The sequence below is a fragment of the Camelus bactrianus genome, chromosome 28 (genome assembly GCF_048773025.1).
Source record: "Camelus bactrianus isolate YW-2024 breed Bactrian camel chromosome 28, ASM4877302v1, whole genome shotgun sequence".
NCBI lineage: Eukaryota > Metazoa > Chordata > Mammalia > Artiodactyla > Camelidae > Camelus > Camelus bactrianus.
The window spans coordinates 1,176,297-1,203,950 of record NC_133566.1 but is presented as its reverse complement, the minus strand read 5'-3'; positions in this window follow the sequence as shown (position 1 = coordinate 1,203,950).

Sequence of the window (27,654 nt, the reverse complement as noted above, 5' to 3'; positions counted from 1 at the left end):
CATCTGGAATGACGTTCATTCATCTAGCACAAAGAGAACGGTTGGCAGGTGAATATTTTACTCTGGTTTCTCAGTGTTTTTCCTCGTGTTGTTTGGAAGTTCCTGCAGTTTTCTCAGTAAACCGATTTGGAGCTTGTACCTACCCATATATATATGTTGAGTGTAGTTTGCAACTGAGAAGAATCTTTGTGTTCCCAAGAAGATATGTGAACGACGGCTTTCACACTCACATATCCCTCAGACCTGAGCATGTGGAGAGACATTCGTTCACCTAGCACAAAGTGAACGTGTTGCAGGAGAAAATGTTTATCTGGGTTCTGAGTGTGTTTCCTAGTGCCGATTTGAATTTCCTGCAGTTTTCACTGTAAAACCCATTTGGAACTAGTACCAACCCATATATTTGTATCTAGTGTAGTTTGCAACTGAAAAGAATCTTTGCGTTCTCAACAAGCTAGGTGAAGGTTGGCTTTCACACACAATTATCTCTCAGAACTGAGCATGTGGAGAGATGTTCGTTCATGTAGCACAAAGGGGACGGGATGCAGGGGAAACTATTCTCTGGTTTCTCAATCTGTTTAATAGTGCCGGTTTGAAGTTCATGCAGTTTTCACTGTAAACCCGAGTTGGAGCTAGAACCTCCCCTTATATATGTATGGATTGTGGTAAGCAACTGAATAGAAAATTTTGTTCCCAACAAGCTAGTTGAAGGACGGCTTTCACACACATTTATCTCTCAGAACTGAGCATGTGGAGAGACGTTCATTCACCTAGGACAAATGGACGGTTTACAGGAGAAATTTTAACTCTGGGTTCTGAGGCTCTTTACTAATGCCGGATTGATGTTCCTGCAGTTTTCACTATAAAATCCAGTTGGAGCTAGTGCCTCCCCATATATTAGTAAGGAGTGTAGTTTGCAACTGAAAAGAAACTTTGTGTTCCCAAGAAGCAAGGTGAAGGACGGCTTTCACTCACACTTATCTCTCAGAAAAGAGCAAGTGGAGAGAAGTTCGTTCATCCAGCACAATGGGAACGGGTAGCTGGGAAAGTGTTATTCCGGGTTCTCAGTCTGTTTCCTAGAGCCGGTTTGAAGTTCCAGCAGTTTTCACTGTAAATCCGATTTGGAGCTAGTACCTCCCCATATATATTTAAGGAGTGTACTTTTCAACTGATAAGAAACTTTGTGTTCCCAACAAGCTAGGTGAACGTCGTCTTTCACACACACTTAACTCCAGAACTGAGCATGTGTAGAGACGTTCGTTAACCTAGGACAAAGGGAACGGTTTACAGGAGAAACATTTACTCTTGGTTCAGAGACTGTTTCCTAGTGCCGGTTTGAAGTTCCTGCAGTTTTCATTGTAAAACATATTTGGAGCTAGTATTTTCCCATATATATTTATGGATTGTAGTTTGCAACTTAAAATAAACTTTGTGTTCCCAACAAGCTAGATGAAGGACGGCTTTCATACACACTTATCTCTCAGAAGTGAGCATGTGGATAGACGTTCTTTCATGTAGCACAAAGGGAACGGTTTGAAGAGAAAATTTTACTCAGCATTCTCAGTCTGTTTCCTAGTCCCGGATTCAAATTCCTGCAGTTTTCACTGTAAAACCGATTTGAGCTTGTACGTCCGCATGTATATGTATGGATTGTGTTTTGCAACTGAAAAGAAACTTTGTGTTCCAAGCAAGCTAGATTAAGTACGGCTTTCACACACACTTATCTCTCAGAACAGAGCATGTGGAGAGATTTTCGTTCACATAGCACAAAGGGAACGGTTTGCAGGAGAAATTTTACTCTGGTTTCTCACTCTGTTTCCTATTGCCAGTTTGAAGTTCCAGCAGTTTTCAATTTAAAACCGAGTTGGAGCTAGTACCTCCCCAAATATATATATGGAGTGTAGTTTGCTACAGAAAAGAAACTATGTGTTCCCAACAAGCTTGTTGATGGACGGCATTCACACACACTTATCCCTCAGAACTGAGCATGTGGATAGACGTTCGTTCACCTAGCACAAATGGAACGGGTTGAAGACGAAATTTTACTCAGCTTTCTCAGTCTGTTTCCTAATGCCGGATTGAAATTAGTGCTAATTCACTAAAAACCGATTTGAGCTAGTACTTCCCAATGTATATGTATGGAGTGTATTTTACAACTGAAAAGAAAATTTGTGTTCCCAGCAAAATAGGTGAAGGATGGCTTTCACACACCCTTATCTCTCAGAACTGAGCATGAGGTGAGACGTTCATTCATCTAGCACAAAGGGAGTGGGTTGCAGGAGAAAGTAATTTCTGGTTTTTCAATCTGATTTCTAGTGCCGGTTTGAGGTTCCTGCAGTTTTCACTGTAAACTCGAGTTGGAGTTTGTACCTCCCCTTATATATGAATGGATTGTTGTTTGCAGCTGAATAGATACTTTGTCTTCCCAATAAGCTAGGTGAAGGACGGCTTTCCCACACACTTATTTCTCTGATCTGAGCATCTGGAGAGACGTTCATTCATCTACCACAAAAGGAGCGGGTTGCCGGGGAAACTTTGTATCTGGTTTCTCTGTGTGTTTCCTAGTGTCTCTTGGAAGTTCCTGCAGTTTTCTCTGTAAAACCGTGTTGGAGCTAGTTTCGACCCATATAAATTTATGGAGTGTAGTTAGCAACTGAGAAGATTATTTGTGTTCCCAACAATCTAGGTGTAGGAAGGATTTCACACACACCTATTTCTCAGAACTGAGCATGTGGAGAGACGTTCGTTTATGTAGCACAAAGGGAAAGGTTTGCAGGGGAAACTTGTACTCTGGTTTCTCAGTCAGTTTCCTAGTGCCGGTTTTAAGTTCCTGCAGTTTTCATTGTAAAACCGAGTTGGAGGTAGTACATACCTATATATATATATGCATTATAGTTTGAAATTGGAAAGAAACTTTGTGTTACCAAGAAGCTAGGTGAAATACGGCTTTCACTCACACTTATCTCTCAGAACAGAGCAAGTGGAGAGATATTCGTTCATCCAGCACAATGGGAACGGGTACCTGGGAAAGATTTACTCTGGATTCTCAGTCTGTTTCCTAGAGCCGGTTTGAAGTTCCTGCATTTTTCACTGTAAATCCGAGTTGGAGCTAGTACCTCCCCATATATATGTATGGAGTGTAGTTTGCAACTGAAAAGAAACTTTGTGTTTCCAAAAAGCTATGTGAAGGTCAGCTTTCACACACAGTTATCTCTCAGAACTTAGCATGTGGAGAGACGTTCGTTCACATAGGACAAAGGGAAGTTTTACAGGAGAAACTTTTACTCTGGGTTCTGAGACTGTTTCCTAGTGCCGGATTGAAGTTCCTGCAGTTTACACTGTAAAACCGATTTGAGCTAGTACCTCCCCATATATATGTATGGAGTGTAGTTTGCAACTGAAAAAAATCTTTGTGTTCCCAACAAGCTAGGTGAAGGACGGCTTTCACGTACAGTTATCTCTGAGAACTGAGCATGAGGAGAGACGTTCATTCTTCTAGCACAAAGGTAGCGGGTTGTAGGAGAATCTATTGTCTGGATTCTCAATCTGTTTTCTTGTGCCGGTTTGACGTTCCTGCAGTTTTCACTGTAACCCGAGTTGGAGCTCTTACCTCCCCTTATATATGTATGGATTGTGGTTGGCAACTGAATAGAAACTTTGTATTCCCAACAAGCTAGGTGAAGGACGGCTTCAGACACACTTATCTCTCTGATCTGAGCATATGGAGAGACGTTCATTCATCTAGCACAAAGGGAACGGGTTGCAGGGGAAACTTTTACTCTGGTATCTCAGTGTGTTTCCTAGTGACGGTTTTAAGTTCCTGCAGTTTTCTCTGTAAACCGAGCTGGAGCTAGCCCCAACCCTTATATAATTATGGAGTGTAGTTTGCAACTGAAAAGAATCTTTGTGTTCCCAACAAGCTAGGTGAAGGACGGCTTTCTCACACAGTTATCCTTGAGAACTGAGCATGTGGAGAGACTTTCGTTCACCTAGCACAAATTGAATGGGTTGCAGGGAAAACTGTTTCTCTCGGTTCTGCGTGTGTTTCCTAGTGCCGATCTGAAGTTCCAGCAGTTTTCTCTGTAAAACCGAGTTGGAGCTAGTACCTCCCCATATATATGTATGGAATGTAGTTTGCAACCTAAAAGAAACTTTGTGTTCCCAACAAGCTAGGTGAAGGGCGGCTTTCACACACACTTATCTCTAGAACTGAGCATGTGTAGAGACGTTCGTTCATCTAGCACAAAGAGAACGGGTTGCAGGGGAAATTTTACTAAGCTTTTTCAGTCTGTTTCCTAGTGCCGTATTGAAGTTCCTGCAGTTTTCACTGTAAAATACATTAGGAGCTTGGACTTCCCCATATATATGTATGGAGTGTAGTTTGCAAATTAAAAGAATCTTTGTGTTCCCAACAAGCTATGTGAAGTGCGGCTTTCACACACATATATCTCTCAGAACTGAGCATGTGGAGAACTTTCGTTCACCTAGCACAAAGTGAACGTGTTGCAGGAGAAACTGTTTCTCTGGGTTCTGAGTCTGTTTCCTAGTGCCGGTTTGAATTTCCTGCACTTTTCACTGTAAAACCTAGTTGGAGCTAGTAGCACCCATATATATATACGGAGTGTAGTTTGCAACTGAAAAGAAACTTTGCGTTCTCTTCAAGCTAGTTGAAGGATTGCTTTCACACACAATTATCTCTCAGAACTGAGCATGTGGAGAGACGATCGTTCATCCAGCACAATGGGAATGGTTAGCATGTGAAACTGTTACTCTGTTTTCTCAGTCTGTTTCCTAGAGCCGGTTTGAAGTTCCTGCAATTTTCACTGTAAAACCGAATTGGAGCTAGTACCTCCACATACATATGTATGGAGTGTTGTTTGAAAATGAAAAGAAACTTTGTTTTCCCAACATGCTAGGTGAAGGACGGCTTTCATACACACTTATCTCTCAGATCTGAGCATGTGGAGAGACGTTCGTTCACCTAGGACAAAGGGAATGGTTTACAGGAGAAACTTGTACTCGGGGTTCTGAGACTGTTTCCTAGTGCTGGATTGAAGTTCCTGCAGTTTTCACTGTAAAACCTAGTTGGAGCTAGTACCTCCCCATATATATGTATGGAGTGTAGTTTGCAACAGAAAAGAAACTTTGTGTTCCCAACAAGTTTGTTGATATATGGCTTTCACACACACTAATCTCTCAGAACTGAGCATGTGGACAGACGTTCATTCATCTAGCACAAAGGGAGCGGGTTGCAGGGAAAGTATTGTCTGGTTTCTCAATCTGTTTTCTAGTGCCGGTTAGAAGTTCCTGTAGTTTTCACTGTAAACCGGGTTTGGAGCTAGTACCTCCCCTTACATATGTATGGATTGTGGTTTGCAACTTAATAGAAACTTTGTGTTCCCAACAAGCTATGTGAAGTAGGCTTTCACACACATTTATCTCTCAGAACTGAGCATCTGTAGAGACGTTCATTCATCTAGCACAAAGGGGACGTGTTGCAGGGGAAACTTTTACCCTGGTTTCTCAGTGTGTTTCCTAGTGTCCGTTGGAAGTTCCTGCAATTTTCTCTGTTAAACAGTGTTGGAGCTACTACCTACCCATATATATTTGTGGAATGTAGTTTGCAACTGAGAAGTATCTTTGTGTTCCCAACAAGCTAGGTGAAGGACGGCTTTCACACACAATTATCACTCAGAATTGAGCATGTGGAGAGACGTTCGTTCACCTAGCAAAAAGTGAAAGGGTTGCAGGATAAACTTTTTCTCTGGGTTCTGAGTCTGTTTCGTAGTGTCGGTTTGAAGTTCCTGCTTTTTTCACTGTAAAACACAGTTGGAGCTAGTACCACCCCTTATAAATGTATGGAGTGTTGTTTGCAACTGAAAAGAAACTTTGCGTTCTCAACAAGCTAGGTGAAGAATGGCTTTCACACACAATTATCTCTCAGAACTGAGCATGTGGAGAGACGTTCGTTCATATAGCACAAAAGGAACGGGTTGCCGGGGAAACTATTCTCTGGTTTCTCAATCTGTTTCCTAGTGCCGGTTTGAAGTTCCTGCAGTTTTCACTGTAAACCCGAGTTGGAGCTAGATCCTCCCCTTATATATGTATGAATTGTGATATGCAACTGAATAGAAAATTTTATTCCCAACAAGCTAAGTGAAGTACGCCTTTCACAAACTTTTATCTCTCAGATCTGAGCATCTGGAGAGACGTTCGTTCATTTAGCACAAAGGTAACCGGTTGAAGGGGAAACTTTTACTCTGGTTTATCAGTGTGTTTCCTAGTGTCCGTTGGAAGTTCCTGCAGTTTTCTCTGTAAAACTGAGTTGGAGCTAGTACCTACCCATATATATTTATGGAGTGTAGTTTGCAACTGAGAAGTATCTTTGTGTTCCCAACAAGCTAGGTGAAGGACGGCTTTCACACACACATATCTCTCAGAACTGAGCATGTGGAGAGACTTTCGTTCACCTAGGACAAATGGAACGTTTTACAGGAGAAATTTTTACTCTTGGTTCTGAGAATGTTTCCTACTGCCGGTTTCAAGTTCCTGCAGTTTTCACTGTAAAATCGAATTGGAGCTAGTACCTCCCCATATATATTTATGGAGTGTAGTTTGCAACTGAAAAGAAACATTGTGTTCCCAACAAGCTAGGTGAAGGACGGCTTTCACACACACTTATCTCTCAGAACTTTGCATGTGGAGAAACTTTCATTCATCTACCACAAAGGGAAAGGGATGCAGGGGAAACTATTCTCAGGTTTATCAATATGTTTCCTAGTGCCAGTTTGAAGTTCCTGTAGTTTTCATTGTAAATGCGAGTTGGAGCTAGTACCTCCCCTTATATAAGTATGGATTGTGGTTTGGAACTTAATAGAATGTTTGTGTTCCCAACAAGCTATGTGAAGGACGGCTTTCACACACACTTATCTCTCAGAACTGAGCATGTGGAGAGACGTTCGTTCAAATAGGACAAAGGGAAGTTTTACAGGAGAAACTTTTACTCTGGGTTCTGAGACTGTTTCCTAGTGCCGGATTGAAGTTCCTGCAGTTTACACTGTAAAACCGATTTGAGCTAGTACCTCCCCATATATATGTATGGAGTGTAGTTTGCAACTGAAAAGAAACTTTGTGTTCCCTACAAGCTTGGTGATGTACAGCTTTCACACACAATTGTCTCTCAGACCTGAGCATGTGGAGAGACTTTCATTCATCTAGCACATAGGGAGAGGGTTGCAGGGGAAAGTATTGTCTGGTTTCTCAATCTGTTTTCTAGTGCTGGTTTGAAGTTCCTGCAGTTTTCACTGTAATCCCGAGTTGGAGCTAATTCCTCCCCTTATATATGTGTGGATTGTGGTTTACAACTGAATAGAAACTTTGTATTCCCAACAAGCTAGGTGAAGGACGGCTTTCACAGACACTTATCTCTCTGATCTGAGCATATGGAGAGACGTTCATTCATCTAGCACAAAGGAACGGGTTGCAGGGGAAACTTTTACTAAGCTTTCTCAGTCTGCTTCCTAGTGCCGTATTGAAGTTCCTGCAGTTTACACTGTAAAACCGATTTGAGCTATTACCTCCCCATATATATGTATGGAGTGTATTTTGCAACTGAAAAGAAACTTTGTGTTTCCAAAAAGCTTTGTGAAGGTCGGCTTTCACACACAGTTTTCTCTCAGAACTGAGCATGTGGAGAGACGTTCGTTCACATAGGACAAAGGGAACGGTTTACAGGAGAAACTTTTACTCTTGGTTCTGAGAATGTTTCCTAGTGCCGGTTTAAATTTCCTGCAGTTTTCACTGTAAAACCGATTTGGAGCTTGTACCTCCCCATATATATGTATGGAGTGGAGTTTGCAACTGTAAAGAAACTTTGTGTTCCCAAAAATCTAGGTGAAGGACGGCTTTCACACACACTTATCTCTCAGAACTGAGCATGTGGAGAGACGTTCGTTCATCTAGCATCAAGGGAACGGGCTGCAGGGGAAACTTTTACTCTGATTTCACAGTCTGTTTCCTAGTGCCGTTTTGAAGTTCCGGCAGTTTTCAGTGTTAAACCGATTTGAGCTAGTACCTAAGGATGTATATGTATGGAGTGTATTTTGCAACTGAAAAGAAACATTGTGTTCCCAGCAAGCTAGGTGAAGGACGGCTTTCTCACACAATTATCTCTCAGAACTTAACATGTGGAGAGATTTTGTTCACCTAGCACAAAGGGAACGGGTTGCAGGAGAAACTGTTTCTCTGGGTTCTGAGTCTGTTTCCAAGTGCTGGTTTGAAGTTCCTGCAGTTTTCACTGTAAAACCGAGTTGGAGATAGTACCTCCCCATATATATCTATGAAGTGTAATTTGCAACTGAAAAGAAACTTTGTGTTCCCAAAAAGTTAGGTGAAGGACGGCTTTCAAACCCACATATCTCTCAGAACTGAGCATGTGGAGAGACGTTCGTTCATCAAGCACAAATGGAATGGGATGCAGGGGAAATTTTACTAAGATTTCTCAGTCTGTTTCCTAGTGCCTTATTGAAGTTCTTGCAGTTTTCACTGTAAAATCGATTTGAGCTCGTACCTCACCTTATAAATAAATGGAGTGTAGTTTGCACTTAAAAGAAGCTATGTGTTCCCGACAAGCCAGGTGAAGGACGCCTTTCACACACACTTATCTCTCAGAACTGAGCATGTGGAGAGACGTTCGTTCACCTAGGGCAAATGGACGGTATACAGGAGAAACATTTACTCTGGGTTTTGAGAGTCTTTCCAAGTGCCGGATTAAAGTTCCTGCAGTTTTCACTCTAAAACCCAGTTGGAGCTTGTACCTCCCCATATATATGTTAGGAGTGTAGTTTGCAACTGAAAAGAAACTTTGTGTTCCCAAGAAGCTAGGTGAAGGACGGCTTTCACTCACACTTATCTCTCAGAACAGAGCAAGTGGAGAGATATTCGTTCATCCAGCACAATGGGAACGGGTACCTGGGAAAGATTTACTCTGGATTCTCAGTCTGTTTCCTAGAGCCGGTTTGAAGTTCCTGCATTTTTCACTGTAAATCCGAGTTGGAGCTAGTACCTCCCCATATATATGTATGGAGTGTAGTTTGCAACTGAAAAGAAACTTTGTGTTTCCAAAAAGCTATGTGAAGGTCAGCTTTCACACACAGTTATCTCTCAGAACTTAGCATGTGGAGAGACGTTCGTTCACATAGGACAAAGGGAAGTTTTACAGGAGAAACTTTTACTCTGGGTTCTGAGACTGTTTCCTAGTGCCGGATTGAAGTTCCTGCAGTTTACACTGTAAAACCGATTTGAGCTAGTACCTCCCCATATATATGTATGGAGTGTAGTTTGCAACTGAAAAAAATCTTTGTGTTCCCAACAAGCTAGGTGAAGGACGGCTTTCACTTACAGTTATCTCTGAGAACTGAGCATGTGGAGAGACGTTCATTCTTCTAGCACAAAGGTAGCGGGTTGTAGGAGAATCTATTGTCTGGTTTCTCAATCTGTTTTCTTGTGCCGGTTTGACGTTCCTGCAGTTTTCACTGTAACCCGAGTTGGAGCTCTTTCCTCCCCTTATATATGTATGGATTGTGGTTGGCAACTGAATAGAAACTTTGTATTCCCAACAAGCTAGGTGAAGGACGGCTTTCAGACACACTTATCTCTCTGATCTGAGCATCTGGAGAGACGTTCATTCATCTAGCACAAAGGGAACGGGTTGCAGGGGAAACTTTTACTCTGGTATCTCAGTGTGTTTCCTAGTGTTGGTTTTAAGTTCCTGCAGTTTTCTCTGTAAAACCGAGCTGGAGCTAGTCCCTAACCTTATATAATTATGGAGTGTAGTTTGCAACTGAAAAGAATCTTTGTGTTCCCAACAAGCTAGGTGAAGGACGGCTTTCTCACACAGTTATCCTTGAGAACTGAGCATGTGGAGAGACTTTCGTTCACCTAGCACAAATTGAATGGGTTGCAGGAAAAACTGTTTCTCTCGGTTCTGCGTCTGTTTCCTAGTGCCGATCTGAAGTTCCAGCAGTTTTCTCTGTAAAACCGAGTTGGAGCTAGTACCTCCCCATATATATGTATGGAATGCAGTTTGCAACTGAAAAGAAATTTTGTGTTCCCAACAAGCTAGGTGAAGGGCGGCTTTCACACACACTTATCTCTAGAACTGAGCATGTGTAGAGACGTTCGTTCATCTAGCACAAAGTGAACGGGTTGCAGGGGAAATTTTACTAAGCTTTCTCAGTCTGTTTCCTAGTGCCGTATTGAAGTTCCTGCAGTTTTCACTGTAAAAAACATTAGGAGCTTGGACTTCCCCATATATATGTATGAAGTGTAGTTTGCAAATTAAAAGAATCTTTGTGTTCCCAACAAGCTAGGTGAAGTGCGGCTTTCACACACATATATCTCTCAGAACTGAGCATGTGGAGAACGTTCGTTCACCTAGCACAAAGTGAACGTGTTGCAGGAGAAACTTTTTCTCTGGGTTCTGAGTCTGTTTCCTAGTGCCGGTTTGAATTTCCTGCACTTTTCACTGTAAAACCTAGTTGGAGCTAGTAGCACCCATATATATATACGGAGTGTAGTTTGCAACTGAAAAGAAACTTTGCGTTCTCCTCAAGCTAGTTGAAGGATTGCTTTCACACACAATTATCTCTCAGAACTCAGCATGTGGATAGACCATCGTTCATCCAGCACAATGGGAATGGTTAGCATGTGAAACTGTTACTCTGTTTTCTCAGTCTGTTTCCTAGAGCCGGTTTGAAGTTCCTGCAATTTTTACTGTAAAACTGAATTGGAGCTAGTACCTCCACATATATATGTATGGAGTGTTGTTTGAAAATGAAAAGAAACTTTGTTTTCCCAACAAGCTAGGTGAAGGACGGCTTTCATACACACTTACCTCTCAGATCTGAGCATGTGGAGAGACGTTCGTTCACCTAGGACAAAGGGAACGTTTTACAGGAGAAAGTTGTACTCGGGGTTCTGAGACTGTTTCCTAGTGCTGGATTGAAGTTCCTGCAGTTTTCACTGTAAAAACTAGTTGGAGCTAGTACCTCCCCATATATATGTATGGAGTGTAGTTTGCAACAGAAAAGAAACTTTGTGTTCCCAAAAAGTTTGTTGATATATGGCTTTCACACACACTTATCTCTCAGAACTGAGCATGTGGACAGACGTTCATTCATCTAGCACAAAGGGAGCGGGTTGCAGGGAAAGTATTGTCTGGTTTCTCAATCTGTTTTCTAGTGCCGATTAGAAGTTCCTGTAGTTTTCACTGTAAACCGGGTTTGGAGCTAGTACCTCCCCTTACATATGTATGGATTGTGGTTTGCAACTTAATAGAAACTTTGTGTTCCCAACAAACTATGTGAAGTAGGCTTTCACACACATTTATCTCTCAGAACTGAGCATCTGTAGAGACGTTCATTCATCTTGCACAAAGGGGAAGTGTTGCAGGGGAAACTTTTACCCTGGTTTCTCAGTGTTTTTCCTAGTGTCCGTTGGAAGTTCCTGCAATTTTCTCTGTTAAACCGTGTTGGAGCTAGTACCTACCGATATATATTTGTGGAATGTAGTTTGCAACTGAGAAGTATCTTTGTGTTCCCAACAAGCTATGTGAAGAACGGCTTTCACACACAATTATCACTCAGAATTGAGCATGTGGAGAGACGTTCGTTCACCTAGCAAAAAGTGAAAAGGTTGCAGGAGAAAATTTTTCTCTGGGTTCTGAGTCTGTTTCGTAGTGTCGGTTTGAAGTTCCTGCTTTTTTCACTGTAAAACACAGTTGGAGCTAGTTCCACCCCTTATAAATGTATGGAATGTTGTTTGCAACTGAAAAGAAACTTTGCGTTCTCAACAAGCTAGGTGAAGAATGGCTTTCACACACAATTATCTCTCAGAACTGAGCATGTGGAGAGACGTTCGTTCATATAGCACAAAAGGAACGGGTTGCCGGGGAAAGTATTCTCTGGTTTCTCAATCTGTTTCCTAGTGCCGGTTTGAAGTTCCTGCAGTTTTCACTGTAAACCCGAGTTGGAGCTAGATCCTCCCCTTATATATGTATGGATTGTGATATGCAACTGAATAGAATATTTTATTCCCAACAAGCTAAGTGAAGTACGCCTTTCACAAACTTTTATCTCTCAGATCTGAGCATCTGGAGAGACGTTCGTTCATTTAGCACAAAGGTAACCGGTTGAAGGGGAAACTTTTACTCTGGTTTATCAGTGTGTTTCCTAGTGTCCGTTGGAAGTTCCTGCAGTTTTCTCTGTAAAACTGAGTTGGAGCTAGTACCTACCCATATATATTTATGGAGTTTAGTTTGCAACTGAGAAGTATCTTTGTGTTCCCAACAAGCTAGGTGAAGGACGGCTTTCACACACACATATCTCTCAGAACTGAGCATGTGGAGAGACTTTCGTTCACCTAGGACAAATGGAACGTTTTACAGGAGAAATTTTTACTCTTGGTTCTGAGAATGTTTCCTACTGCCGGTTTCAAGTTCCTGCAGTTTTCACTGTAAAATCGAATTGGAGCTAGTACCTCCCCATATATATTTATGGAGTGTAGTTTGCAACTGAAAAGAAACATTGTGTTCCCAACAAGCTAGGTGAAGGACGGCTTTCACACACACTTATCTCTCAGAACTTTGCATGTGGAGAAACTTTCATTCATCTACCACAAAGGGAAAGGGATGCAGGGGAAACTATTCTCAGGTTTATCAATATGTTTCCTAGTGCCAGTTTGAAGTTCCTGTAGTTTTCATTGTAAATGCGAGTTGGAGCTAGTACCTCCCCTTATATAAGTATGGATTGTGGTTTGGAACTGAATAGAATGTTTGTGTTCCCAACAAGCTATGTGAAGGACGGCTTTCACACACACTTATCTCTCAGAACTGAGCATGTGGAGAGACGTTCGTTCAAATAGGACAAAGGGAAGTCTTACAGGAGAAACTTTTACTCTGGGTTCTGAGACTGTTTCCTAGTGCCGGATTGAAGTTCCTGCAGTTTTCACTGTAAAATCGAGTTGGAGCTATTACCTCCCCTTATATATGTATGGAGTGTAGTTTGCAACTGAAAAGAAACTTTGTGTTCCCTACAAGCTTGGTAATGTACAGCTTTCACACACAATTGTCTCTCAGACCTGAGCATGTGGAGAGACGTTCATTCATCTAGCACATAGGGAGAGGGTTGCAGGGGAAAGTATTGTCTGGTTTCTCAATCTGTTTTCTAGTGCCAGTTTGAAGTTCCTGCAGTTTACACTGTAAAACCGATTTGAGCTATTACCTCCCCATATATATGTATGGAGTGTATTTTGCAACTGAAAAGAAACTTTGTGTTTCCAAAAAGCTTTGTGAAGGTCGGCTTTCACACACAGTTTTCTCTCAGAACTGAGCATGTGGAGAGACGTTCGTTCACATAAGACAAAGGAACGGTTTACAGGAGAAACTTTTACTCTTGGTTCTGAGAATTTTTCCTAGTGCTGGTTTAAAGTTCCTGCAGTTTTCACTGTAAAACCAATTTGGAGCTTGTACCTCCCCATATATATGTATGGAGTGGAGTTTGCAACTGTAAAGAAACTTTGTGTTCCCAAAAATCTAGGTGAAGGACGTCTTTCACACACACTTATCTCTCAGAAGTGAGCATGTGGAGAGACGTTCGTTCATCTAGCATCAAGGGAACGGGTTGCAGGAGAAACTTTTACTCTGATTTCTCAGTCTGTTTCCTAGTGCCGTTTTGAAGTTCCGGCAGTTTTCACTGTAAAACCGATTTGAGCTAGTACCTCAGGATGTATATGTATGGAGTGTATTTTGCAACTGAAAAGAAACATTGTGTTCCCAGCAAGCTAGGTGAAGGACGGCTTTCTCACACAATTATCTCTCAGAACTTAACATGTGGAGAGACTTTTGTTCACCTAGCACAAAGGGAACGGGTTGCAGGAGAAACTGTTTCTCTGGGTTCTGATTCTGTTTCCAAGTGCTGGTTTGAAGTTCCTGCAGTTTTCACTGTAAAACCGAGTTGGAGATAGTACCTCCCCATATATATCTATGGAGTGTAATTTGCAACTGAGAAGAAACTTTGTGTTCCCAAAAAGTTAGGTGAAGGACGGCTTTCACACCTACATATCTCTCAGAACAGAGCATGTGGAGAGAAGTTCGTTCATCAAGCACAAATGGAACGGGATGCAGGGGAAATTTTACTAAGTTTTCTCAGTCTGTTTCCTAGTGCCTTATTGAAGTTCTTGCAGTTTTCACTGTAAAATCGATTTGAGCTCGTACCTCCCCATATAAATGTATGGAGTGTAGTTTGCCACTTAAAAGAAGCTATGTGTTCCCGACAAGCCAGGTGAAGAACGCCTTTCACACACACTTATCTCTCAGAACTGAGCATGTGGAGAGACGTTCGTTCACCTAGGGCAAATGGACGGTTTTCAGGAGAAATATTTACTCTGGGTTTTGAGAGTCTTTCCAAGTGCCGGATTAAAGTTCCTGCAGTTTTCACTCTAAAACCCAGTTGGAGCTTGTACCTCCCCATATATATGTTAGGAGTGTAGTTTGCAACTGAAAAGAAACTTTGTGTTCCCAAGAAGCTAGGTGAAGGACGGCTTTCACTCACACTTATCTCTCAGAACAGAGCAAGTGGAGAGATATTCGTTCATCCAGCACAATGGGAACGGGTACCTGGGAAAGATTTACTCTGGATTCTCAGTCTGTTTCCTAGAGCCGGTTTGAAGTTCCTGCATTTTTCACTGTAAATCCGAGTTGGAGCTAGTACCTCCCCATATATATGTATGGAATGTAGTGTGCAAATGAAAAGAAATTTTGTGTTCCCAAAAAGCTAGGTGAAGGACGGCTTCCACACACAATTATCTCTCAGAACTGAGCATGTGGAGAGACGTTCGTTCACCTAGGAAAAAGGGAAGTTTTACAGGAGAAAGTTTTACTCTGGGTTCTGAGACTGTTTACTAGTGCCGGATTGAAGTTCCTGCAGTTTTCACTGTAAAACCGAGTTGGAGATATTACCTCCCCATATATATTTATGGACTGTAGTTTGCAACTGAATAGAAACTTTGTGTTCCCAACAAGCTTGGTAATGTACGGCTTTCACACACAATTATCTCTCAGAACTGAGCATGAGGAGAGACATTCATTCATCTAGCACAAAGGGAGCGGGTTGCAGGGGAAAGTAATTTCTGGTCTCTCAATCTGTTTTCTAGTGCCAGTTTGAAGTTCCTGCAGTTTTCACTGTAAACACGAGTTGGAGCTAGTACCTCCCCTTATATATGTATGGACTGTGGTTTGCAACTTATTAGAAACTTTGTGTTCCCAACAAGCTATGTGAAGTACGGCTTTCACACACATTTATCTCTCAGATCTGAGCATGTGGAGAGACGTTCATTCATCTAGCAAAAAGGGAACGGGTTGCAGGGGAAACTTTTACTCTGGTTCCTCAGTGTGTTTCCTAGTGTCCGTTGGAAATTCCTGAAGTTTTCTCTTTAAAACCGAGTTGGAGCTTGTACCTACCCATATCTATTTATGGAGTGTAGTTTGCAACTGAGAAGTATCTTTGTGTTCCCAACAACCTAGGTGAAGGACGGCTTTCACACACACTTATCTCTCAGAACTGAGCATGTGGAAAGACGTTCGTTCATCAGGCACAATGGGAACGGGTAGAAGGGGAAACTGTTACTCTGTGTTCTCAGTCTGTTTCCTAGAGCCGGTTTGAAGTTCCTGCAGTTTTCACTGTAAAGCCGAGTTGGAGCTAGTACTTCCCCATATATATGTATGGGGTGTATTTTGCAACAGAAATGAAACTTTGTGTTCCAACAAGCTAGGCAAAGTGCGGCTTTCACACACACTTATCTCTCAGAATTGAGCATGGGGAGAGACGTTCGTTCACCTAGGAAATTTGGAATGGTTTACAGGAAAAGCTATTACTCTGGGTTCTGAGAATGTTTCCTAGGGCCGGTTTCAAGTTCCTGCAGTTTTCACTGTAAAACCGAATTGGAGCTAGTACCTCCCCATATATATCTATGGAGTGTAGTTAACAAATGAAAAAAAACTTTGTGTTCCCAACAAGCTAGTTGAAGGACGGCTTTCACACACACTTATCTCTCAGAACTGAGCTAGTGGAGAGACGTTCATTCATCTACCACAAAGGGAAGGGGATGCAGGGGAAACTATTCTGTGGTTTATCTATCTGTTTCCTAGTGCCGTTTTGAAGTTCCTGCAGTTTTCATCGTAAATGCGAGTTGGAGGTAGTACCTCCCCTTATGTATGTATGGATTGTGGTTTGAAACGGAATAGAAACTTTGTGTTCCCAACAAGCTAGGTGAAGTACGGCTTTCACACTCATTTATCACTCAGATCTGAGCATCTGGAGAGACGTTCATTCATTTAGCACAAACGGAAATGTTTGCATGGGAAACTTTTACTCTGGTTTCTCAGTGTGTTTCCTAGTGTCCGTTTGAAGTTCCAGCAGTTTTCTCTGTAAAACTGAGTTGGAGCTAGTACCTACCCTTATATATATTTGGAGTGTAGTTTGCAACTGAGAAGTATCTTTGTGTTCCCAACAAGCTAGGTGAAGGACGGCTTTCAAACACACTTATCTCTCAGAATTGAGCATGTGGAGAGACGTTCGTTCACCTAGCACAAAATGAACGTGTTGTAGGAGAAACTGTTTATCTGGGTTCTGAATCTGTTTCCTAGTGCCGGTTTGAAGTTACTGCAGTTTTCACTGTTAAACCCATTTGGAGTTAGTACCACCCCATATATTTGTATGGAGTGTAGTTTGCAACTGAAAAGAAACTTTGCGTTCTCAACAAGTTAGTTGAAGTATGGCTTCCACACACAATTTTCTCTCAGAACTGAGCATGTGGAGAGACGTTCGTTCATGTAGCACAAAGGGGACGGGATGCAGTGGAAACTAATCTCTGTTTTATCAATATGATTCCTAGTGCCAGTTTGATGTTCCTGAATTTTCACTGTAAACACGAGTTGTAGCTAGTACCTCCTCTTATATATTTATGGATTGTGGTTTGCAACTGAATAGAAACTTTGTGTTCCCAACAAGCTATGTGAAGGACGGCTTTCACACACAATTATCTCTCAGAACTGAGCATGTGGAGAGACGTTCGTTCACATAGGACAAAGGGAAGTTTTACAGGAGAAACTTTTACTCTGGGTTCTGAGACTGTTTCCTAGTGCCGGATTGAAGTTCCTGCAGTTTTCACTGTAAAACCGAGTTGGAGCTTTTACCTCCCCTTATATATGTATGGAGTGTCGTTTGCAACTGAAAAGAATCTTTGTGTTCCCTACAAGCTTGGTGATGTACGGCTTTCACACACAGTTATCTCTCAGAACTGAGCATGTGGAGAGACGTTCATTCATCTAGCACAAAGGGAGCGGGTTGCAGGGGAAAGTATTGTCTGGTTTCTCAATCTGTTTTCTTGTGCCGGTTTGAAGTTCCTTCAGTTTTCACTGTAATCCCGATTTGGAGCTACTACCTCCCCTTATATATGTATGGATTGTGGTTTGCAACCTAATAGAAATTTTGTGTTCCCAACAAGCTATGTGAAGTAAGGCTTTCACACACATTTTTCTCTCAGATCTGAGCATCTGGAGAGACATTCATTCATCTAGCAGAAACGGAACTGGTTGGAGTTGAAACTTTTACTCTGGTATCTCAGTGTGTTTCCTAGTGTCCGTTGGAAGTTCCTGCAGATTTCTCTATAAAACCGAGTTGGAGCTAGTACCTACCCATATCTATTTATGGAGTGTAGTTTGCAACTGAGAAGTATATTTGTTTTCCCAACAAGTTAATTGAAGTACGGCTTTCACACACACTTATCTCTCAGAACTGAGCATGTGGAGAGACGTTCGTTCACCTAGGACAAAGGGAACGGTTTCCAGGAGAAACTATTTCTCTGGGTTCTGAGAATGATTCCTAGGGCCGGTTTCAAGTTCCTGCAGTTTTCACTGTAAAACCGAATTGGAAATATTACCTCCCCATATATATTTATTGTTTGTAGTTGACAATTGAAAAGAAACTTTGTGTTCCCAACAAGCTAGGTGTAGGACGGCTTTAACACACATTTATCTCTCAGAATTTTGCATGTGGAGAAACTTTCATTCATCTACCACAAAGGGAAAGGGATGCAGGGGAATTTATTCTCTGGTATATCAATATGGTTCCTAGTGCCAGTTTGAATTTCCTGCAGTTTTCATTTTACATGCGAGTTGGAGCTAGTACCTCCCCTTATATATTTATGCATTGTGGTTTGCAACTGAATAGAAACTTTGTGTTCCCAACAAGCTAGATTAAGGACGGCTTCCACACACAATTATCTCTCAAAACTGAGCATGTGGAGAGACGTTCATTCACCTAGGACAAAAGGAAGTTTTACATGAGAAACTTTTACTCTGGGTTCTGAGACTGTTTACTAGTGCCGGATTGAAGTTCCTGTAGTTTTCACTGTAAAACCGAGTTGGAGATTATACCTCCCCATATATTTATGCAGTGAAGTTTGCAACTGAAAGAATCTTTGTTTTCCCAACAAGATAGATGTAGGACGGCTTTCACACACACTTATCTCTTATAACTGAGCATGTGGATAGACGTTCGTTCATCTAGCACAAATGGAACGGGTTGCAGGGGAAATTTTACTAAGTTTTCTCAGTCTGTTTCCTAGTGCCGTATTGAATTCCTGCAGTTTTCACTGTAAAATCGATTTGAGCTAGTACCTCCCCATATATATGTATGGAATGTAGTTTGCAACTGAAAAGAAATTTTGTGTTCCCAACAAGCTACTTGAAGGACGGCTTTCACACACAATTTTCTCTCAGAAATGAGCATTTGGAGAGACGTTCTTTCATCTAGCACAAAGGGGACGGTTTGAAGGAGAAATTTTTACTCTGGTTTCTCAGTCTATTTCCTAGTGCCAGTTTGAAGTTCCTGCAGTTTTCACTGTAAAAACCAGTTGGATCTACGACCTCCCCATATATAAGTGTGGATTGTAGTTTGCAACTGGAAAGAAACTTTGTGTTCCAAACAAGCTCGGTGAAGGACGGCTTTCACACACACTTATCTCTCAGGACTGAGCATGTGGAAAGACGTTCGTTCACCTAGGACAAAGGGACGGTTTACAGGAGAAATTTTACTCTGGATTCTGAGACTGTTTCCTAGTGCCGGTTTGAATTTCCTGCAGTTTTCACTGTAAAATAGAGTTGAGCTAGAACATCCCCATATATAAGTATGGAGTGTAATTTGCAACTGAAAAGAAACTTTGTGTTCCCAACAAGCTAGGTGAAGGACGGCTTTCACACCCACTTTTCTCTCAGAACTGAGCATGTGGAGAGACGTTCATTCATCTTGCACAAAGGGAACGAGTTGCAGGAGAAACTATTCTCTGGTTTCTCAATCTGTTCCCTAGTGCCGGTATGAAGTTCCTGCAGTTTTCAATGTAAAACCCATTTGGAGCTAGGACCTCCCCATATATATGCGTGGATTGTAGTTTGCAAATGAAAAGAAATTTTGTGTTCCCAAAAAGCTAGCTGAAGGACGGCTTTCACACACATTTATCTCTCAGAAATGAGCATGTGGAGAGACGTTCGTTCACATAGGACAAAGGGACGCTTTACAGGAGGTACTTTTACTCTGGGTTCAGAGACTGTTTCCTAGTGCCGGTTTGATTTTCCTGCATTTTTCACTGTAAAAGAGTGTTGGAGCTATTACCTCCCAATATATATGTATGGAGTGTAATTTGCAACTGAAAAGATACTTTGTGTTCCCAACAAGCTTGGTGAAGGACGGCTTTCACACACACTTATCTCTCAGAACTGAGCTTTTGGAGAGACGTTCATTCATCTAGCACAAATGGAACGGTTTGCAATGAAATTTTTACTCTGGTTTCTCAATCTGTTTCCTAGTGCCGGATTGAAGTTCCTGCAAATTTCACTGTAAAACCGAGTTGGAGCTTCTACCTCCCCATATATTTATGGAGTGTAGTTTGCAACATAAAAGAAACTTTGTGTTCCCAACAAGCTTGGAGATGGCCTGTTTCACACACTCTTATCTCTCAGAACTGAGCATGTGGAGAGACGTTCATTCATCTAGCACAAAGGGAAAGGTTTGCAGGTGATCATTTTACTCTGGTTTCTTAGTGGGTTTCCTAGTGTCGGTTGGAAATTCTTCAGTTTTATCTGTAAAATTGAGTTGGAGCTAGGACATCCCCATCTATATATATGGAGTGTAGATTGCAACTGAAAAGAAACTTTGTGTTCCCAAAAAGCTAGGTGAAGTACGGCTTTCACACAAACTTTTCTCTCAGAACTGAGTATGTGGAGAGACGTTCATTCACCTAGCACAAAGGGAACATTTTGCAGGAGAAACTTTTACTCTGGTTTTTCAGTCTGTTTCCTAGTGCCAGTTTGAAGTTCCTACAGTTTTCACTGTAAAACCCAGTTGGAGCTATGACCTCCCCATATATATATATGGAGTGTAGATTGCAACTGAAAGAAACTTTTTGTTCCCAACAAGCTAGGTGAAGAACGGCTTTCACACACACTTTTCTGTCAGAACTGAGCATGTGGAGAGACCTTCGTTCATGTAGCACAAAGGGAACGGGTTGCAGGGGAAATTTTACTAACCTTTCTCAGTCTGTTTCCTAGTGCCTTTTGAAGTTCCTGCAGTTTTCACTGCAAAACCAGGTTGGAGCTATGACCTCCCTATATATATGTATGGAGTGTAGTTTACTACTGAAAACAAACTTTGTGTTCCTAACAAGCTAGGTGAAGTACGGCTTTCACACACACTTATCTCTCAGAACTGAGCATGTGGAGAGACGTTCATTCATCTACCTCAAAGGGAACGTGTTGCAGGAGAAATTATTCTCTGGTTACTCAATCTGTTTCCTAGTGCCGGTGTAACGTTCCAGCAGTTTTTACTGTAAACCCGAGTTGGAGCTAGTACCTCCCCTTAAATATGTATGGATAGTGGTTTGCAAGTGAATAGAATCTTGGTGTTCCCCACAAGCTATGTGAAGGCCGGCTTTCACACACAATTTTCTCTCTGAACTGAGCATGTGGAGAGACGTTTGTTCACCCAGAACAAAGGGACGCTTTACAGGAGAAACTTTTACTCTGGGTTCTGAGACTCTTTCCTACTGCCGGTTTGAATTTCCTGCAGTTTTCACTGCATAACAGTGTTGGAGCTACTACCTCCCCATATATAAGAATGGAGTGTAGTTTGCAACTGAAAAGAAACTTTGTGTTCCCAACAAGCTTGGTGAAGGACGGCTTTCACACACACTTATCTCTCAGAACTGAGCATCTGGAGAGACGTTCATTCATCTAGTAGAAAGGGAACGGTTTGCAGTGAAACTTTTACTCTGGTTCTTCAATCTGTTTCCTAGTGCCGGATTGAAGTTCCTGCAGTTTTCAATGTAAAACCGAGTTGGAGCTTATACTTCCCCATATATTTATGGAGTGTAGTTTGCAACTTAAAAGAAAATTTGTGTTCACAACAAGCTTGGAGATGGACTGCTTTCACACACACATATCTCTCAGAACTGAGCATGTGGATAGACGTTCGTTCATCTAGCACAAAAGGAACGGGTGTTAGGGAAAATTTTACTCAGAATTTTCAGTCTGTTTCCAAGTGTAGGATTGAAATTCCTGCTATTTTCACTGTAAAACCGATTTCAGCTAGTACCTCAGCATGTATATGTATGGAGTGTATTTTGCAACTGAAAAGAAAGTTTGTGTTCCCAGCAAGCTAGGTGAAGGAAGGTTTCACACACACTTATCTCTAAGAACAGAACTAGGTGAGAGACTATTGTTCACCTGGCACAAAGGGAACGGGTTGCAGGAGAAACTGATTTTCTGGGTTCTGAGTTTATTTCCTAGTGCTGGTTTGAAGTCCCTGCAGTTTTCACTGTAAAACCGACTTGGAGCTATTACGTCCCCATATATATATTTATGGAGTGTAATTTGCAACTTAAAAGAAACTTTGAGTTCCCAACAAGCTAGGTGAAGGACGGCTGTCACACACACTTTTCTCTCAGAACTGAGCATGTGGAGAGACGTTCGTTCATCTAGCACAAAGGGAACGGGATGCGGGGGAAATTTTACTAAGCTTTATCTGTCTGTTTCCTAGTGCCTTATTGAAATTCCTGCAGTTTTTATTATAAATCAATTTGAGTTAGTACAACCCCATATATAGTTATGGAGTGTAGTTTGCAACTGAAAAGAAACTTTGTGTTCCCGACAAGCTAGGTGAAGGACGCCTTTCACACACACTTATCTTTCAAATCTGAGCATCTGAAGAGACGGTCATTCATCTAGCACAAAGGGAACGGGTTGCAGGAGAAAATATTCTCTGGTTTTTCAATCTGTTTCCTAGTGCCGGTTTGAAGTTCCTGCAGTTTTCACTGTAAACCCGAGTTGGAGCTAGTACACACTCTTATATATTTATGGATTGTGGTTTGCAACTGAATAGAATCATTGTGTTCCCAACAAGCAGGTTGAAGGACGGCTTTCACACACACTTTTTTCTCAGATCTGAGCATCTAAAGAGACGGTCATTCATCTAGCACAAAGGGAAAGGGTTGCAGATGATCATTTTACTCTGGTTTCTTAGTGGGTTTCCTAGTGTCGGTTGGAAGTTTCTTCAGTTTTATCTGTAAAATAGAGTTGGAGCTAGTACCTACCCATATATATGTACGGAGTGTCGTTTGCAACTGAGAAGAATCTTTGTGTTCCCAACAAGCTAGTTGAAGAACGGCTTTCACACACACTTTTCTCTCAGAACTGAGCATGTGGAGAGACGTTCATTCACCTAGCACAAAGGGAACGTGTTGCAGGAGAAACTTTTACTCTGGTTTTCAGTCTGTTTCCTATTGCCAGCTTGAAGTTCCTGCAGTTTTCACTGTAAAACCCAGTTGGAGCTAGGACCTCCCCATATATATATATGGAGTGTAGATTGCAACTGGAAAGAAATTTTGTGTTCCCAACAAGCTAGGTGAAGAACGGCTTTCACACACACTTTTCTCTCTGAACTGAGCATGTGGAGAGACCTTCGTTCATGTAGCACAAAAGGAACGGGTTGCAGTGGAAATTTTACTAACCTTTCTCTGTCTGTTTCCTAGTGCCTTTTGAAGTTCCTGCAGTTTTTACTGCAAAACCCAGTTGGAGCTAGGGCATCCCTATATATATGTATGGGGTGTAGTTTGCAACTGAAAAGAAACTTTGTGTTCCTAAAAAACTAGGTGAAGTATTGCTTTCACACACACTTATCTCTCAGAACTGAGCATGTGGAGAGACGTTCATTCATCTACCACAAAGGGAACGTGTTGAAGGTGAAACTATTCTCTGGTTACTCAATCTGTTTCCTAGTGCCGGTTTGAAGTTCCTGCAGTTTTCACTGTAAAACCGAGTTGGAGCTTATACTTCCCCATATATATGTGGAGTGTAGTTTGCAACTTAAAAGAAAATTTGTGTTCCCAACAAGTTGGAGATGGACTGCTTTCACACACACTTATCTCTCAGAGCTGAACATGTGGATAGAATTTCGTTCATCTAGCACAAAAGGAACGGGTTGTAGGGAAAATTTTACTCAGAATTCTCAGTCTGTTTCCAAGTGTAGGATTGAAATTCCTGCTATTTTCACTGTAAAACCGATTTGAGCTAGTACTTCAGCATGTATATGCATGGAGTGTATTTTGCAACTGAAAAGAAACTTTGTGTTCCCAGCAAGCTAGGTGAAGGAAGGTTTCACACACACTTATCTCTAAGAACTGAACTAGTGGAGAGACTTTTGTTCACCTGGCACAAAGGGAACGGGTTGCAGGAGAAACTGATTTTCTGGGTTCTGAGTTTGTTTCCTAGTGCTGGTTTGAAGTCCCTGCAGTTTTCACTGTAAAACCGACTTGGAGCTATTACGTCCCCATATATATATTTATGGAGTGTAATTTGCAACTTAAAAGAAACTTTGAGTTCCCAACAAGCTAGGTGAAGGACGGCTGTCACACACACTTTTCTCTCAGAACTGAGCATGTGGAGAAACGTTCGTTCATCTAGCACAAAGGGAACGGGATGCGGGGGAAATTTTACTAAGCTTTATCAGTCTGTTTCCTAGTGTCTTATTGAAATTCCTGCAGTTTTCATTATAAAACGATTTGAGCCATTACCACCCCATATATAATTATGGAGTGTAGTTTGCAACTGAAAAGAAACTTTGTGTTCCCGACAAGCTAGGTGAAGGACGCCTTTCACACACACTTATCTCTCAAATCTGAGCATCTGAAGAGACGGTCATTCATCTAGCACAAAGGGAACGGGTTGCAGGAGAAAATATTCTCTGGTTTTTCAATCTGTTTCCTAGTGCCGGTTTGAAGTTCCTGCAGTTTTCACTGCAAACCCGAGTTGGAACTAGTACCCACTCTTATATATTTATGGATTGTGGTTTGCAACTGAATAGAATCATTGTGTTCCCAACAAGCAGGTTGAAGAACGGCATTCACACACACTTATCTCTCAGATCTGAGCATCTGAAGAGATGGTCATTCATCTAGCACAAAAGGAACGGGTTGCAGGGATACTTTTACTCTGGTTTCCCAATATGTTTCCTAGTGCCGGTTTGAATTTCTGGCGGTTATCACTGTAAAACCGAGTTGGAGCTTATACCCCCCATATATTTATGGTGTGCAGTTTGCAAATTAAAGAGACTTTGTGTTCCCAACAAGCTGGGTGATGGACTGCTTTCACACACACTTATCACTCAGGACTGTGCATGTGGATAGAATTTCGTTCATCTATCACAAAGGGAACGGTATGAGGGGGAAATTTTACTCAGCATTCACAGTCTGTTTCCTAGTGCCGGATTGAAATTCCTGCTATTTTCACTGTAAAACCGATTTGAGCTAGTAACTCCGCATGTATATGTATGGAGTGTATTTTGCATCTGAAAAGAAACTTTGTGTTCCCAGCAAGCTAGTTTAAGGTCGGCTTTCACACACACTTTTCTCTCAGAACTGAGCATTTCGAGAGACTTTCGTTCACCTAGCACAAAGGATCGGGTTGCAGGGTAAACTTTTACTCTGGATTCTCAGGCTTTTTCCTAGTGCCGGTTTGAATTTCCTGCAGTTTTCACTGTAAAACCGAGTTGGATCTAGTACCTCCCCATATATATGTATGGATTGAAGTTTGCAATTGAGAAGAAACTATGTGTTCCCAAAACCTAGGTGAAGGATGGCTTCCACACACACTTATTTTTCAGAACTTAGCATGTGGGGAAACGTTCATTCACCTAGGACAATGGAATCGTTTTACAGCAGAAACTTTTACTCTGGTTTCTAAGATTGTTTCCTAGTGCCGGTTTGAAGTTCCTGCAGTTTTCACTGTAAAACCGATTTGGAGCTACTACATCCCCATCTATATTTATGGAGTGTAGTTTGCAACTGAAAAGAATCTTTGTATTCCCAACAAGCTAGGTGAAGTACGGCATTCACACACAATTATCTCTCAGAACTGAGCATGTGGAGAGACGTTCGTTCATCTAGCACAAAATTATCGGGTTGTAGGGAAAATTTTACTCAGAATTCTCAGTCTGTTTCCAAGTGTAGGATTGAAATTCCTGCTATTTTCACTGTAAAACCGATTTGAGCTAGAAACTCCCTATATATATATATGGACTGTAGTTTGCAACTGAATAGAAACTTTGTGTTCCCAGCAAGCTAGGTGAAGGACGGCTTTCACACACAATTATCTCTAAGAACTGAACTAGTGGAGAGACTTTTGGTCACCTAGCACAAAGGGAACGGGTTGCAGGAGAAACTGATTCTCTGGGTTCTGAGTCGGTTTCCTAGTGCTGGTGTGAAGTCCCTGCAGTTTTCACTGTAAATCCGACTTGGAGCTATTACTCCACATATATATATTTATGGAGTGTAATTTGCAACTGAAAATAAACTTTGAGTTCCCAACAAGCTAGGTGAAGGACGGCTTTCACACACTATTTTCTCTCAGAACTGAGCATGTGGAGAGACTTTCGTTCATCTAGCACAAAGGGAACTGGATGCGGGGGAAATTTTACTAAGCTTTCTCAGACTGTTTCCTAATGCCTTATTGAAGTTCCTGCAGTTTTCACTGTAAAATCGAGTTGGAGGTAGAACATCCCCATATATATTTTTGGAGTGTAATTTGCAACTGAAAAGAAACTTTGTGTTTCCAACAAGCTAGGTGAAGTTCGGCTTTCACCCACACTTATCTTTCTGAACTGAGCATGTGGAGAGACGTTCGTTCATCTAGCACAAATTAAACGGGTTTCAGGAGAAACTTTTACTCTGGTTTCTCAGCCTTTTTCCTAGTGCCCTATTGAAGTTCCTGCATTTTCACTGTAAAACCGATTTGAGCTAGAACCTCCCTATATATATATATATGGAGTGTAGTTTGCAACTGAATAGAAACTTTGTGTTCCGACAAGCTATGTGAAGGACGGCTTTCACACACACTTATCTCTCAGATCTGAGCATGTGGAGAGACATTCATTCATCTAGCAGAAAGGGAACGGTTTGCAGGAGAAAATATTCTCTGGTTTTTCAATCTGTTTCCTAGTGCCGGTTTGAAGTTCCTGCAGTTTTCACTGTAAATCCGAGTTGGATCTAGTACCTCCACTTATATATATATGGATTGTGATTTGCAACAGAATAGAATCATTGTGTTCCCAACAAGCTAGTTGAAGAACGGCTTTCACACACACTTATCTCTCAGATCTGAGCATCTGAAGAGACGGTCATTCATCTAGCACAATGGGAACGGGTTGCAGGTGAACATTTTACTCTGGATTCTCAGTTTGTTTCCTAGTGTCGGATGGAAGTTCCTGCAGTTTTCTCTGTAAAACCGAGTTGGGGCTAGTACTTACCCATATATTTGTATGGAGTGTACTTTAAAACTGAGAAAAAACTTTGTGTTTCCAAAAACTAGGTGAAGGACAGCTTTCACCCACACTTAACTTTCTGAACTGAGCATGTGGAGAGACGTTCGTTCACCTAGCACAAATGGAACGGTTTGCAGGGAAACTATTACTCTGGTTTCTAAACCTGTTTCCTAGTGCCAGTTTGAAGTTCTGGCAGTTTTCACTGTAATACCGATTTGGAGCTTATACCCCCCCATATATTTATGGAGTGTAGTTTGCAAATTAAAAGAAACTTTGTGTTCCCAACAACCTTGGTGATGGACTGCTTTCACACAAACATATCACTCAGGACTGAGAATTTGGATAGACTTTCGTTCATCTATCACAAAGGGAAAGGTTTGAAGGGAAAATTCTACTCAGCATTCACAGTCTGTTTCCTAGTGCCGGATTGAAATTCCTGCTATTTTCACTGTAAAACCGATTTGAGCTAGTAACTCCGCATGTATATGTATGGAGTGTATTTTGCACCTGAAAAGAAACTTTGTGTTCCCAGCAAGCTAGTTTAAGGTCGGCTTTCACACACACTTTTCTCTCAGAACTGAGCATTTGGAGAGACTTTCATTCACCTATCACAAAGGAACGGGTTGCAGGGTCAACTTTTACTCTGTATTCTCAGGCTTTTTCCTAGTGCCGGTTTGAATTTCCTGCAGTTTTAACTGTAAAACCGAGTTGGAGCAAGTACATCCCCATATAT